Source organism: Schistocerca nitens, chromosome 8, assembly GCF_023898315.1.
Source record: "Schistocerca nitens isolate TAMUIC-IGC-003100 chromosome 8, iqSchNite1.1, whole genome shotgun sequence".
Classification (NCBI taxonomy): Eukaryota; Metazoa; Arthropoda; class Insecta; order Orthoptera; family Acrididae; genus Schistocerca; species Schistocerca nitens.
In genome coordinates, this window is record NC_064621.1 from 42,614,094 (window position 1) to 42,630,919 (window position 16,826).

At 42.9% G+C, this 16,826-nt stretch overlaps 1 protein-coding gene across 1 annotated transcript in view; it reads right to left on the reverse strand.

Annotated features, from left to right (window-relative positions):
• LOC126199140 (lachesin-like) overlaps window positions 1-16,826 on the reverse strand; it is a 127,901-nt gene that overhangs the window by 101,670 nt on the left and 9,405 nt on the right. The gene's annotated exons all lie outside the window — the stretch shown is intronic.

A 16,826-nucleotide genomic window follows, 5' to 3' on the forward strand; every position in this document is an offset into this window, starting at 1 on the left:
TACACACTCCCAGTAATCAAAACAAATTCGAGAAATCGCTCCAACGGAAAATAAGCACAGTTCAACAGCCATCGGTGACAAACAACTTGGACTTTTTGCACTTAATATTGTAAGATGGCAAGAACTATGCCCCTTACATGAAGTCATTAAAGATCACCGAACTCTTGTTGAGCGAACAGTCTTCTTCTTCATGTGCCGTCTCCTCTAAGAAGGTTGGCTGTCATCATGGCAATTTCTGATCTTGATTTGGCCGATCTAAGGAGTTCTGACGTTGAACAGTTGTACCAATTTTTTAGATTGTCAATCCAGGATGTCCGTCTTCTACCCCTCGTTCTCTTCCCACAAATTTTCCCTTCTAGTATTATTCGCAATATTTTGTAATTTACTCCCCTAATAACATGGCCTAAATATTGTAGCTTCCTTACTTTAATAGTTTTAATTAATTCTTTTTCCTTTCCCATTCTTCTTAGGACATCTTGATTAGTAATCCTCGACACCCAACTAATTCTAAGTATTCTTCTATATGCCCACAGTTCAAAAGCTTCTAAACTGTTCATGTCCTTCTTTTTCAATGTCCACGCTTCCATTCCGTATAATAATTTTGAGAATACATAGCATCTTAGCAACCTCATTTTTGTGTTTAAACAAATGTCTCTCGAACAGAATGCATTTTTCATCTTATTAAAGATACTTCTGGCCTGTCCTATTCTCGATTTAATTTCTTCTGAGCTTTCAATCTCCTCATTTACAATTGTTCCGAGATATTTAAATTTACGTACTTGATCGACTCTTTCTCTATTGCTTGTAAGATTTTCTTGTTGGTGTGTTTTAGATATTACCATGAACTTAGTCTTGCTTACGTTAAGAGTCAAGCCAAATTCTTCACTTTTTTCTGCGACTTTGTCAAGAAGTAATTGTAGATCTTTGAGGTTTCCAGATAGTAGTACAGTGTCATCAGCAAACCTAACATTGTTAATGTTTAGCCCATTCACTTTAATGCCAGCTATTTCATCTGATAGAGCTGCCTGGATTATGTCTTCTGAATACATATTAAACAATAAGGGTGAGAGAACGCAACCTTGTCTCACACCCCTCTTTATTTCTATATCATTCGATAATTCATTTTCTACCTTCACGGTTGCGGTTTGATTGTAGTAGAGGTTGTATATAATGCGGATGTCTTTCTTATCAAGTGTTTTCTTTTCTAACAATTCTATGAGATGATCATGACGAACTTTGTCAAATGCTTTATTATAATCCAGAAAGCACACATATAGTGGCTGGTTAACCTCCATACATCGTTGCGCTAATATGTTAAAAGCAAACAATGCTTCTCTTGTACCGAGGGAACTTCTAAAACCGAATTGTGTTTCACTTATACCTTCTTCTACTTTTTTGTATATTCGTTGGTGTATAACTTTTAGAAATATCTTTAAGGTGTCACTCATTAAGGTTATTGTACGGTGATCATTACAAGTTTTGGCATTAGCCTTTTTGGGTAATGTAACAAAGGTAGATGTCAACCAATCCCTAGGAATAATTCCCGAATTATAAATATCATTAAACAATTGTACAAATATATCTATATGGTCTATTCCTATGAGTTTCAGGATGTCATTTGGTATCTTATCCGGTCCAGGGGCTTTTCCTGTCTTCGATTTGTTGATAACATGTAATGTTTCTTCTTTCGATATGCTTGGTCCTCGTTCTCCAATCATGTTATCATAAAATTTTTGATCTTTTCTTGTGTCTTCAAATAGTTCTTTGACATATTCTGTCCACCCGTCCAGTTTACCTTTAACATCAGGAATTATTTTGTCATTTTTATCTAACAATAAACTTGTACTTTTCTTTTTATTAAGTCCAGCTAAATCTTTAACTTTTTTGTGTAAGTTGAACAAAAATGACTGACAAGGCACAATGCATCTTGTAGAGGGTATAGTATGGACGTATTGGAATAGTTAAAGTTGGGTGATGGTTTTAAAGTAATTCACGCGACATGAAAACTTTGTGGAAACGCGTCGATTTACTGCAGGCCAGTTTATCCCAGGGCAGTATTCAGAGTCGACCGTGGCCGGGGGCGCGCGCGGCTGGGAAGCGGCGAAGGGAAGCGACAATAGGCAGCTTAGGGCCGCTCAAACTCTGAGAAAGTGGTAATGGGGTGCGGCCTCCAGCTGCCTTGAGTGACAGTGAGGGGGTGGTTGACCCCATGCTGGTGTACTGGGAAGCAGACAGAGAACTTGTACGCCTGTTGATAAATGTCCGTCATCCCGCTGTCAGTGAAACATGCGAGAAAGCCGCGCAAAGCTACGGTGGAGCGCTCAACAGAGGCCGAAATATGCGTGTTCGTGACTGCAGCAACTTCACGCTGAATTCACGGTCTGCAGAGTCTGAAGTAAATCAGGTGAAGAGCGACAGAATGAAATATGCCGGCCTCCGATGGGAAAATAGGAGCAAGGATTCTGAAGTACTCTCCTTGGAGTCAGAATTTTGGAAAAATCGGTGTTTTATGCAGACGCTAACCTTGATGGGTGGCCTGGGAGGAGCTAGATAGCAGAAGTTGAGAGGAAGGGAAATTTTGTGGGAATTTGTTCAGTTCCCAAAGCATGCATTGGTCGGCACTGGGAAGCGACGCATAATTAACGCGACTTGCGCTACAATTGGCGTCAGTGATTTTGCTGGATGGGAAACCGAGGCGAAGAGCGGACTGGCAAAAGTCTCCGTAGAGGTCTTCCGTTCCCAGTTTGCATAGACTGTGGACGTGGCGTTCTTTACTCATCTTGCCTGAGTGACAGTGAGCATCTCTGCAGTTTAGGACTTAGCAAACGGAACGATTGAGCTTGGAGATAGAAAGTTTTCGTTCAGGAGTGAACAGACGAGCGCAGCCTTGCAGCACCACGACGCAGGTCGACGTTCGCACAATGACACCGCCCAGCCACGCTGAATTCGGTGATATTGCGACCGCTCCAGCTTCAGTTACGCCACTGATTAATTTGTTGGATCGCGTCGGCAAAGTTTCCACGAGGGTTTCATGGGCCTGTATTGTAGAATTCTCCTCGCACTTCGCATTACACATGGCTCAGTCGATAGGAATTAATTTTGATTTATCGCGCTTTACTCCACGTAAACGCAATTTATTCCCATTGCCTGATAGGAGAGTCATGTAATGTGATGATTGAAAGTCGTGAATTAAAATAAATTTGTGCCAATCGACTACACCTGTTTTCAATCAAGTAGTTGAAATTCCAAGTCACTTTCTTAATTAATTTTATGCTCAACATTTGCATCTGGTCTTCAATAGCTGAATGTAACATCAATGAGCACCACTTTTTAATTAAAAGGGATCAATTCTAAATCAGTTAATGTCAACACTGCCACCGCAGTTCAATCAGGAGTCACAGGGCCATATTACTTTCTTTGCATTATCCGATATTGTGGAAATTCTGTTGATCTGTTAGTCAATTAGCTGGGGTGAACACACGCCAAAGCCAGATAAGTGACAGGTGGGGTGTTACAATATCACGTCAGTCATGCACAAAGGCGAACAGATATGTAACGAGTACACCGATGAACTAAAATATTACGACCGGTGCCCACGGCGTGTCTAAATGCCACCTGTTACGATTGTGGGCACACGACGCGGTAAACAAAATATATAGACGGAGCAGGGACCTAAGGATGGATCAGTCCAGCGACGATGCTGTCCGTAAACGGGAAAATCCCCTGACGTAAACAGATTTCAGAAAGTGCGGATGGTCGTGGCCTGGCGCCTGGGAAGTAACATCTCAAAAGTGGTGAAGGAGGTCGGTAGGTCGAGTGATAACATCGCGAGCACCTATGAAAAGACAAGGAAGCACGGCGAAACCACGCATGCGGTAAAGTGTCGCATAATACGTTCACTCTAAAAACCGAGATAGGCCAGTATCAGAGAGGACGACAAAGCACAGTGTTGGTGCAGGCACAGCTGATTCAGGGCACGCCGTTCGGCACACATTGCTCAACATCTTATTGGAAACAGATAACTTCTACATGTTCCCACGGTGACCCAACGACATTGTGGTCTACGATTGCAATGGGTACAGGATATCGAGACTGGACAATCTATCCACGAAAACTTAGTGTCTTGTCGAGTGGATCACATGCATTGTTACACCAGGTCGGCGGTCGTATCTCGATGCGTCTGCATTCAGACTAACGCCGGCTCGAAATATGCCCCGGAACACGGACACAAGCTGGAGGGAGCGGTCTGTACCGTGCTATGAGCGACATTTACCCGAGTTTCCCTGGGAACTGTGCTAGTAAGCTCAGGCACCGTTCCAAATGTGGACTGGTTGAATACTGTTGCGGACCACATTCACTCTTTGCTCTTCCCTGGCGGTTATCGCAGCTTGCAGCAGGAAAAGTATTCGCGTAACAAGGCGAGGATGGCGCTACAGTGGTTTGAAGATGATGATAGTGAACTGATGTGATGTCTTGGTCATCCAATTCGGCCGGTCCGAACCTGGTGGAACACATGTGGTTCGCTATCGGACGCCAGGTAGACGCCCACAAACCATTAGCCTAGCCCGTAAGTTACAGTAGTTCGTGACCTGCGCGTGGACAGCTACATGCATTGGGTGGGCGACAGTATGTTAACACCTAAAACATCTTACCATGCCTAATACGTTGTAGCAACACTGTTGGCGTTCGAAAGAGCTTGCAGTTGTCTCGAAATTGGTCCTGTACTGTTTTCAAGTGAATCTTATACCATTCGTCCTGGAAAATAACGCCAGATGACGATGATGAATGTGCGTAGCGATGACACACAGACCATAAACTCAATAACATTTATATGTGGTAACTGTGCTGGCCAGGAGAGATGTCACAACTCATCCTCGTGCTCACAAATCCAGTCCTGGACAATGCCAGCTCAGTGAGCAGAGGCCCTGTCCGACTGGAAGACGGCGTCTACATTGGGGAGCAAACATCGTAACATTTGATGCACCATGTTTTACTGTCACGTTTGTATAATTGACGAATGGCTCTGAAATTCCAGTTCACCCTACAATTGTATGCTTCTGGACCTCCCTCCTTGTTCTTCCGGTGCCGATAGGGTTCGCGAGTGCGACATTCAGTACTGCAATGGCTTTTGCAGCTGTCGTCGTCTTATTTTTCGTCAGAGTCCTCTTAATGATTATCCGTCACAGTGACGAGCGCCGACAATTTTGCTACGTCCGAATTCACTGAGTTCCGATATAATGCACTTAAAATCTACGCAGGACACTTTTCTGACCACGACTGACACAATGTGTTGAGGAGATAGCAGAAGCGACATTCTTGCTCAAATACAGTTGCGCAACCTGTAGGCTTGGCTGTCGTCTACACCTACGTCCAAGCGTGCACTTCTCGCAGTGTTCCCGCAGTTTTGTGCAGTACCTGTACTTCCGGAAACCTGACAAGGATTTGTCCAGTCACTGCCGCGCAGAATCGCGGCCGCACTGCGTTCCAAAGGCAGACCAGCACGTCCCTCAGCAGGTCGGCGTGAAGTTCCGGCTCGCCAGTGTTTGTAAAGTTCGGGTAAATATCCGACGCTATGTAACGTAAAAATATTGGAGCAGGTGAGGCAATACCGACCCTACTACTTGTCTTAGAAGATAGGTTAAGGAAAGGCAGACCTACGTTTCTAGCATTTGTGGACTTATAGACAGCTTTTGACAATGTTGACTGGAATACTCTCTTTCGAATTCTGAAGGTGGAAGGGGTAAAATACAGGGAGCGAAGGGCTATTTACAATTTGTACAGAAACCATATGGCAGTCATAAGAGTCGAGGGACATGAAAGGGAAGCAGTGGTTGGGAAGGGAGTGAGACAGGGTTGTAGTCTCTCCAAATGTTATTCAATCAGTATATTGAGCAAGCAGTGAAGGAAACAAAAGAAAAATTCGGAGTAGGTATTAAAATCCATGGAGAAGAAATAAAAACTTTGAGGTTCGCAGATGACATTGTAATTCTGTCAGCGACAGCAAAGGACTTGGAAGAGCAGTTGAATGGAATGGACAGCGTCTTGAAAGGAGGGTATAAGAAGAACATTGACAAAAGCAAAACGAGGATAATGGAATGCAGTCGATTTAAATCGGGCGATGCTGAGGGAATTAGATTAGGAAGTGAGACACTTAAAGTAGTAAAGGTGTTTTGCTACTTGGGGAGCAAAATAACTGATGATGGTCGAAGTAGAGAGGATACGGATATAAAATGTAGACTGGCAATGGCAAGAAAAGCGTTTCTGAAGAAGAGAAATTTGTTAACATCGAGTATAGATTTATGTGTCAGGAAGTCGTTTCTGAAAGTATTTGTATGGAGTGTAGCCATGTATGGAAGTGAAACATGGACGAAAAATAGTTCGGACAAGAAGAGAATAGAAGATTTCGAAATGTGGTGCTACAGAAGAATGCTGAAGATTAGATGGATAGATCACATAACTAATGAGGAGGTATTGACTAGAGTTGGGGAGAAGAGAAATTTGTCGCACAACTTGACTAGAAGAAGGGATCGGTTGGTAGGACATGTTCTGAGGCATCAAGGGATAACCAGTTTAGTATTGGTGGGCAGCGTGGAGGATAAAGATCGTAGAGGGAGACCAAGAGATGAATACACTAAGCAGATTGAGAAGGATGTAGGTTGCAGTAGGTACTAGGAGATGAAGAAGCTTGCACAGGATAGAGTAGCAAGGAGAGCTGCATCAAACCAGTCTCTGGACTGAAGACCACAACAACAAACAAACTAACGTAGCAGGTCGAGCGACATTGGCACGAAAGAGTTGCGTACTATGGTGTTAATTATTAAGGCAGATTTAACGAATGCATCAAGTGAGTCAACTATATTCTTTAAATCATGATCATACTCAGTCAATCGACATTCACTGCTAGATAAATGATTCCTGTGGACATTTCCCTGAGTAACGATCTTAACCTATTCGCATCCCTGTTGCTGCCGCATGTTTTCTGATGTTGCCTGCTACTAGTTAGCTAAGTCGCCATAATGCTCTTTTCTTATTTCAGGAGATACCTTCCCCTTACCATCCATACGCTTCGCTATATGTCCCACCCACACCGATTTCAATTTCCAGTCCTGCTCACGTCTTCCACTCCAGTTCGCGTACTTTTTTTCTTCTTCCCAAAATGCGTCTTTCCTCTCCTAGAGCAACGGTCAGTGTTTTTAATAATTTTGGCATTAAAAGTCTGTATCTGACGGACGTGATTCGAAACTGTTATTGCGTACTGATTCAAATATTTCTTGTGATACTCACCGGCTTATTAAAACCATAGTTACGTTATCAAAAGCACAATCGATCCCGTTTACTCTTCTTCTCCTTTCGTTACCTGTTCACCGGCGCTGTCAGTTACCATACACACAAATGTTTATTAACAGTTGTATAATGCAACAGTCAGTTTGCACTGTTTGGTTTTCGTTGCCCTCACTAACATTATGTAAGTTCTTATTACAATTCATTTTCACGCCTTTCTACATACTTGCTCTGTTAAGCACTTCCATATATTCCATTCATTGTTAAAGCTTATCATCGCTAGAATAAAACATTAGTCTCATCAGCAGAACGTAGATTGTTCAGGGGTGTTCGTATTACAAGTAATATTTATTCTTTTTTTGCGATTAAGGGTCCGACATTTCTCAGACGGTTTTCGATTACGACAAAGGAACGTGTCTGATTACTACAACGTAAATAATAGTAGAAGATGTCTTGCCAAGAAGTGGAGGCTATGGAAGATGAAGCTCAAAAGGGGAATACCTGCTAATGCGCATAAGGACAACTAATTTTACTGCACTTAGCCCCAATATCAGTAACCACACATGAAGGAACTCTGCACACATATATTGTTCATGACACAAGTGTACAATATGTATGTGTGGTTAAACCCATGATCAGTTTCCTGTAGTTTCTGTGAACTCAGAAGACCAGTAAGTCATTGGCCAAATCTCATAAAGCCACATCTGTATCGTTGTACGGGACATACTACGAGTGTAATCAATTGACTGTGAAAACAGCTGTGCTCCATAGGGACAACAGAGCTGAATGGCTGCTATCAGATTTGAATGCCACCCATTCCTAAAACTCTCTACAATCTTAGGTCTGTACCATCTTATTTGCTTGCATCTGGCGATGGTACAGGTCGAAGATGTCAACTCTGAAATGCTTATTATCAGCACTGGATGAATATAGTAGCAGTGGGATGATGGGACTCTGACACCAGTTTTGATATCAAATTTATATCAAATTAATTGATCAATTAACTATCACCCGTATGTTTTCATCGATTTTCCCCAGTTTACACTTGGATCCACCCAACGCACATCCACCTTCACCTTCCTAACCTGCCATGTTGGCGGGAATTTAGAATCATGGCTAGTGAAATTTTCAGAAAAATTATTTGTCCCGAGACTTTGCTGACGTCCCATCCCCACCCCCTGCCCGAGAATTGTCGGCAAATTCAAAATAGTGGGTGCCCTTTCCGGGACTGGAACCCTGGTCCTCCTTGGTGGGAAACGCAGGTGCATCACCTACACAGTGATACTGTCCAATTGCAGGCGAGGGAGGTTAGGTTAGTGTACTTTATTTACTTTGGGCGGGAAAGTGAAGTAAAGATCAATCCTAATTACGTAATTAATCGTAAAGGTTGGGCCTAGTTACATATCTATGTGCATAGCGCTACAAAAATGGCAATACAACCTCAAAATTTACGATATCATACAACTGGCGTTATCCTGCTGGGCAAAAATTTCACAATAACGCTCGAAACTAGAGGCAGACGTATTTAAAGTAAACTGTGTAAAGGATGGGCCTTTCACCTGACGAGATGATGGTGCTGGACAGAAAAATGGTTCAAATGGCTCTGAGCACTATGGGACTCAACATCTGAGGTCATCAGTCCCCTAGAACTTAGAACTACTTAAACCCAACTATTCTAAGGACCTCACACACATCCATGCCCGAGGCAGGATTCGAACCCGCGACCGTAGCAGCAGCGCGGTTCCGGACTGAGGTGCCTAGAACCGCACGGCCAACGCGGCGCACCAAACCATCACTGATGTGGAGGAAGGCCAGTACACATACGAAAACTGATGGAAAATGCTTCATTGTTCTAATTACACAGAGAAATTGTTCTGTATAAAACCAGCACTCACAAATAATAGGTCATAACGCACCACGTCTTCTGGGAATTGAAAAAAAAAATTATTGTAATAAAACAACTCCTAAAAACTGACCCCAAAAGGTCGCACGAGGTGAGAGGGGCATCAGCTGCACGTGTGTTCTCCTCGATGTGCGGTCATGAACTGACTACCTTAGGGTCAGTCTTAGCTCCTCTCCTACCACCCCTCATCCCTTCCCATCATCACTGTAGACAGGGATACAGGCCTGTTCTACCTTGTCGCTGATCGTCCACAAAGAGATCGATTTGGCAGCACTGATGCACTGTCTCCAGTCTGTGCATATCAGTCACAGATGGGCAAAAGACACAATAACAGGACGCTTCCTACAAGCTGTTAAACGTATTTCTCAGAGACGGAATCCAACTGGAGCAACAAAGAAACCCTGGAGAACTTTTTCTAAAGTCCACTGACTGGAAAACGGGCTACTGCCACCACTTCCACTGGCCGAAGTGCCTGCCATATCTTGGAGTAGGCTCTTCAGTTGCATGTGCCCCCGGCGGAGCATGTGGCTGGGTGGTCAACGCTATCAGTACCAACATAAGCTACACAAATGGAATAGGCTGTGACTCCTGCAGGTCGCAGAACAAAGCGAGGTAAATTATGCCTACCCCAACAGTATGTTGTTTGTCTAAAAGTGCAGCTGTGGCTGCCTATGAGACATGACCCGCACGCCACCAGCATTCACCCCGCGACCGCTCGCCGTTGTGAGAGAGACAACACTTCAGTGTAATAACTGTATTTAACATAAACACACCTCTTATAAATGAGTGTTAAAAACACACAATCGCGACGATAATAAATGTTCAACGGCCGGAGTTGCCAAGCGGTTCTAGGCGCTACAGTCTGGAACCGCGTGACCGCTACGGCCGGAGGTTCGAATCCTGCCTCGGGCGTGCATGTGTGTGATGTCGTTAGGTTGGTTAGGTTTAAGTAGTTCTAAGTTATAGGGGACTGATGACCTTAGAAGTTAAGTCCCTTAGTACTCAGAGCCATTTTATTTTAAAAAAAAAGTCCTGCTACGATGAAAATAGGTTCAGTCCACTTCCATTTAGTTTATGAGCAAAGTCGGTATAGTTTTTTACGTTCAGTTACAGGATACTCTCTCTCCCAGCCTCCCATTATGTTATGACATACAACGATATGAAGAAAAAAGTACAGCACTGCCGATGTTTGCCGATGAGCAAACTGCAGAGGTCGAAAATCTATAGCAATATAATTGACACATGTAGTAACTTTTCGCACATCTCCTATATATGTCCACCAAGTGCAAAATCGAGAAAACTTCCGCTATTTTTCTGTGAAAACTGCCGATGACATCACAAAGTCCTCATCATTTTGAAACTTTCATCAGAGTAAAGAAAAAGCGAGAATTTAAACTCCAAATAAAACATCTATACAGTCTAAAGAAACAAATATGTTAAGTGATTTCTTTTAGCTTAATAGACAAAATTACATGTTCGAGAGCGTCCCTGATATACATATCAGTGTCCGTAAATACATTGCCATTCATGTGTGTATTCGCAAACATTTCAGCAAATGGGGTTCAAATGGCTCTGAGCACTATGGGACTTAACTTCTGAGGCCATCAGTCCCTAGAACTGCTTAAGCCTAACTAACCTTGAGACATCACACACATCCATGACCGAGGCTGGTTTCGAACCTGCGACCGTAGCAAAAGCGCGGTTCCGGACTGAAGCCCCTAGAACAGCTCGACCACCGCGGCCGGCCCACGTCTCCAGGTCGAGACCTAACAAAGAGCGTAGACAGGAAGGACTGTATAAAAATGTGGTAGCCTTGCAAGCCTCTTGATGGCTTTGCACGAGAAAACTGTGTCTCCAAGAAGGGTTGTGCACCTTACTGTTATTGTTGTTGTTGTTGTGGTCTTCAGTACTGAAATTGGTTTGATGCAACTCTCCATGCTACTCTATCCTGTGCAAGCTTCTTCATCTCCCAGTACCTACTGCACACTACACCCTTCTGAATCTGCATAGTGTATTCATCTCTTGGTCTACGATTTTTACCCTCCACGCTGCCCTCCGATACTAAATTGGTGATCCCTTGATGCCTCAGAACACGTCCTACCAACCGATCCCTTCCTCTAGTCAAGTTGTGCCATAAGCTTCTCTCCTCCCCAATCCTGTTCAATACGTCATCATTAGTTATGTGATCTACCCATCTAATGTTCAGCATTCTTCTGTAGCACCCTTCTATTCTCTTCTTGTCTAAACTATTTATTGTCCATGTTTCACTTCCATACATGGCTACACTCCACAAAAATACTTTCAGAAACGACTTCCTGACACTTAAATCTATACTCGATGTTAACAAATTTCTCTTTTTCAGAAACGCTTTCCTTGCCATTGCCAGTCTCCATTTTATATCCTCTCTACTTCGACCATCATCAGTTATTTTGCTCCCCAAATAGCAAAACCCCTTTACTACTTTAAGTGTCTTATTTCCTAATTCCATCAGCATCATCCGAATTAATTCGACTACATTCCATTTTTCTCGTTTTGCTTTTGTTGATGTTCATCTTATATCCTCCTTTCAAGACACTGTCCATTCCGTTCAACTGCTCTCCCAAGTCCTTTGCTCTCTCTGACAGAATTACAATGTCATCGGCGAACGTCAAAGTTATTATTCCTTCTTTTTTTTTTTGTTTGCTTCACTGCTTGCTCAATATACAGATTGAATAACATCGGGGATAAGCTACAAACCTGTCTCACTCCCTTCCCAACCACTGCTTCCCTTACATATCCCTCAACCCTTACAACTGTCATATGGTTTCTGTACAAATTGTAAATTGTATTTTACCCCTGCCACCTTCAGAATTTGAAAGAGAGTGTTCCAGTAAACATTGGCAAAAGCTTTCTCTAAGTCTACAAATGCTAGAAAAATAGGTTTGCCTTCCCTAATCCTTAAGATAAGTCGTAGGGTCAGTATTACCTCACGTGTTCCAACATTTCTACGGAATCCAAACTGATCTTCCCCCAGGTCGGCTTCTACCAGTTTTTCCATTCGTCTGTAAAGAATTGTGTTAGTATTTTGCAGCCGTGACTTATTAAACTGATAGTTCGGTAATTTTCACATCTGTCAACACCTGCTTGCTTTGGGATTGTAATTATTATAGTCCTCTGGAAGTCTGAGCGTATTTCGCCTGTCTCATACATCTTGCTCACCAGATGGTAAAGTTTTGTCATGACTGGCTCTCCCAAGGCCGTCAGTAGTTCCAATGGAATGTTGTCTACTCCAGAGGCCTTGTTTCGACTCAGGTCTTTCAGTGCTCTGTCAAACTCTTCACGCAGTATCATATCTCCCTTTTCATCTTCATCTACATCCTCTTTCATTTCCATAATATTGTCCTCAAGTACATCGCCCTTGTATAGACCCTATATATACTCCTACCACCTTTCTGCTTTCCCTTCTTTGCGTAGAACTGGGTTTCCATCTGAGCTCTTGATATTTATGCAAGTGGTTCTCCTTTCTCCTAAGGTCTCTTTAATTTTCCTGTAGGCAGTATCTATCTTACCCCTAGTGACATAAGCCTCTACATCCTTACAATTGTCCTCTAGCCATCCCTGCTTAGCTATATTGCGCTTCCTGTCGATCTCATTTCTGAGACGTTTGTTTTTCTTTTTGCCTGCTTCATTTACTGCATTTTTATATTTTCTCCTTTCATCAAATAAATTCAATATTTCTTCTGTTACTAAAGGATTTCTACTAGCCCTCGTCTTTTTACCTACTTGATCCTCTGCTGCCTTCACTACTTCATCCCTCAAAGTTACCCATTCTTCTTCTACTGTATTTGTTTCCCCTATTCCTGTCAGTTGTTCCCTTATACTCTCCCTGAAACTCTGTACAACCTCTGGTTTAGTCAGTTTATCCAGGTCCCATCTCCTTAAATTCCCACCTTTTTGTAGTTTCTTCAGTTTTAATCTACAGTTCATAACCAATAGATTGTGATCAGAGTCCACATCTGCCCCTGGAAATGTCTTACAATTTAAAACATGGTTCCTAAATCTCTGCCTTACCATTATATAATCTATCTCAAACCTGTCAGTATCTCCAGGCTTCTTCCATGTATACAACCTTCTTTCATGATTCTTAAACCAAGTGTTAGCTATGATTAAGTTATGCTCTGTGCAAAATTCTAACAGACGTCTTCCTCTTTCATTTTTTATTCCCAATCCGTATTCACCTACTACGTTTCCTTCTCTCCCTTTTCGTACTGCCGAATTCCAATCACCCATGACAAATTTTCGTCTCCCTTCACTATCTGAATAATTTCTTTTATTTCATCATACATTTCTTGAATTTCTTCGTCATCTGCAGAGCTAGTAGGCATATAAACTTGTACTACTGTAGTAGGCGTGGGCTTCGTGTCTATCTTGGCCACAATAATGCGTTGACTATGCTGTTTGTAGTAGCTTACCCGCACTCCTATTTTTTTATTCATTATTAAACCGACTCCTGCATTTCCCCTATTTGAGTTTGTATTTATAACCCTGTATTCGCCTGACCAAAAGTCTTTTTCCTCCTGCCACCGAACTTGTCTAATTCCCGCTATATCTAACACTAACCTATCCATTTCCCTTTTTAAATTTTCTAACCTACCTGCCCGATTAAGGGATCTGACATTCCACGTTCCGATCCGTAGAACGCCAGTTTTCTTTCTCCTGATAACGACGTCCTCCTGAGTAGTCCCCGCAGGGAGATCCGAATGGGGGACTATTTTACCTCCGGAATATTTTACCCAAGAGGACGCCATCATCATTTAACCACACAGTAAAGCTGCATGCCCTCGGGAAAAATGACGGCTGTAGTTTCCCCTTGCTTTCAGCCGTTAGCAGTACCAGCACAGCAAGGGAATTTTGATTAGTGTTACAAGGCCAGATCAGTCAATCGTCCAGACTGTTGCCCCTGCAACTACTGAAAATGCTGCTGCCTCTCTTCAGGAACCACACGTTTGGCCTCTCAAGAGATACCCCTCCGTTGTGGTTGCACCTACGGTACGGCTATCTGTATCGCTGAGGCACGCAAGCCTCCCCACCAACGGCAAGGTCCATGGTTCATGGGGGGGGGGGGGGGGGGGGGGAGGTACACCCTACTAATTTGAAACAATAGAGGATAAGGAGTCAGATTTTGTGAGATTCCCAACCACACCTTTCAATATATTTCACATATCAACGATCCCTTCCTGAGCCCGCTTGTCTTTCAGTTCCTCCTTGGGAAGACCAGATCTCTACATGGTGCATCATTTTTGATATCGTCCTAGGTGTTGTGGAGCTCGAATTCTATGGTATATTCCTCAGGTCGCTTAGCTTTCTAGAGGTCGGTGGCTCGTTGGGAACTAGCAGTTGGAACCAACAGTGTTCCGTTATACAAAAAAAGTGCCCTGCATCTGCTCCACAACCGAAAACACAGTCTGACCATTAGCATGCGTTCTGCTACTGGCCAGTGACGAGCCCTCTTATTTTATTGACTTTTAGAACCTACCGTTGGCTCGCCCTTTCCGCTAGGAGGAAAGGAGATTACTCGGAGGCTGCCATTTGAGTCGCACGAACAACTAGTGAAATAAAGGCCTAAGTAAGGCCTATACAACTGAAGTGTGGCAGGTTCTCCAGAGGTTGCCCGCTAATGACTTCCACCTCAACAGCCATCTATCTGTACGCAGCACATCTTGAGACTGATGAATCTTTTGTAGAGGTTTATTCGTTCCTCGTGATCTGGACAGTCAAGCCAAGATCCTCAGTCCCTGCGACACACAACGTTCCACCACCACCCCTCATGGTGGTCGCTGAAACATGCCCAGGGCTTAGAGTGACAGGGGACTGGTGACGCTTAGCAGACCCCAGGTCAGGAAATCCAGGCTAGCCAATCTTGTACGCAGATAACGAATTTTGGGTCCCTGAGGGCTCCACTATCGACAGTGAACAACTGCTGGTGACGAGGAGAACTCTAATTCTTCATGCGGTGGCAAGGAGGATGATTTTTTGCACGTAAAGACACGGATAAAAGACTTAAATTAAAAAGTTCACCGTATGGATATGGTCTGCAGAAACACAATGATTAATACCAAATAAACGGTGAGTTGTGCGCTCCGCTTTTATTCGTAGAAGGCAGTTTCCTGGTGTGCAATGGATGAAAATTGGTGTGTCAGTGGTGAAAAATGCATGGTGCACAGTACGAGATTTTAACATCTGGGCACTGTGTTTTGATGTGATGAAGCCCAACTGTGTTTTATCAGTCACTGATATGAATTGCTGGCGCCACGGAGCGAAACAATGTATGTAGGAATATACTCCGTGCATGTGTAAGTGCCGCGTATTGCGAATTCTGCATCCTGTGGAACAGCAATCCCACGACATGCAGCTCACGACGACAGTTTCTGCAGTGCGGGAGTCTTATCATAACCTTGAACGGCTGCGTAATGAGTCGGCAAACTTTTTCAGTGCACAATCTTCAGGTAGCAGCACCGCGTAGACCAGGACGTACGCAACGAGGTGAGGTGCAGCCAGCGCATAGATTTTCGAAAAAAATGAGAAATCACATCCGGTTTTCAGTTCAAAAAATAGCGTACTATCTGTTTTCTCTTGAAAATAAAATATTTTTCCAGTCATAACATTGTAATATGTCTGTCTACCAGAACGTCGTCATTGCAACAGTACCAACATAAAAATGCTCCAATCACGCCTAATCGATCCCTCTATTTTTACTACTATTCAGTAAAATAAGTCTTGTATGTTCCCCAATCACTCAGTGCATTGACCACGCTTCGCAGATTCTGATTTCTGACGTAAAAAATAAATACTTTTCTGAAATGAACAGCTTTGCCTACCGCCGTTACATGGTGTTCGCGCCAATCTGGCGTAAAGTGTGCTTTGTTCTGACTGGGGGACAACCGCAACCCGCGCGGCATTCTAATGTGGCAGCTGATGTACACGTGCTCAGGGTTGCATTGGTTATAACATTAATTACACGAGTTTCATGGGCTGGGCGCGTCCATGTATTTCGAGTAACTGACGAGGGAACATTCCCAAGTGTCAATAAACGATCGTGATTAAACTTGGCCGCTGTGTAGACGGGGCAAAATAATGCAGTATGTATCTAATTTTTTGTACCCAATTTCACTTTGAAGGGGTAAAATACGCCCTGGCACATAATCTGTCATATTAAGTTTGGAGGGAAGACCTTTGAAACGATGAGATATATAAAAGATGATTCTTTACAAAAACTGATGCGTAATTAATGTTCTTGAAAACTGTACAATCAGATTTTAAATTTTGTAATAATGTGAAATTTTGAGAAACATCCCTCCATTACAAACTGATTTGGAAAAATGTAAAATTTTGTAACCCCATAAATTAAACAAGCTTTCAAGTTACATACATCCATTTCTAATAAAGCTGGATCCGGAGTACTTTCAACGTGCTGAACTAGAATATCGTAACATTCATTACCAGTCTAGTCACTTATTTTACCTCTACTTCTTTTATGTTTTAAATCGTTATTTTATGTTTTACATTCATATTTTGTTCTGTTTTTTACTTTACCATTTGACATATCTATATTTTGTTAACTGAAAATAATAAGTGGCTCATTATTACAATAGAAAATAATTAC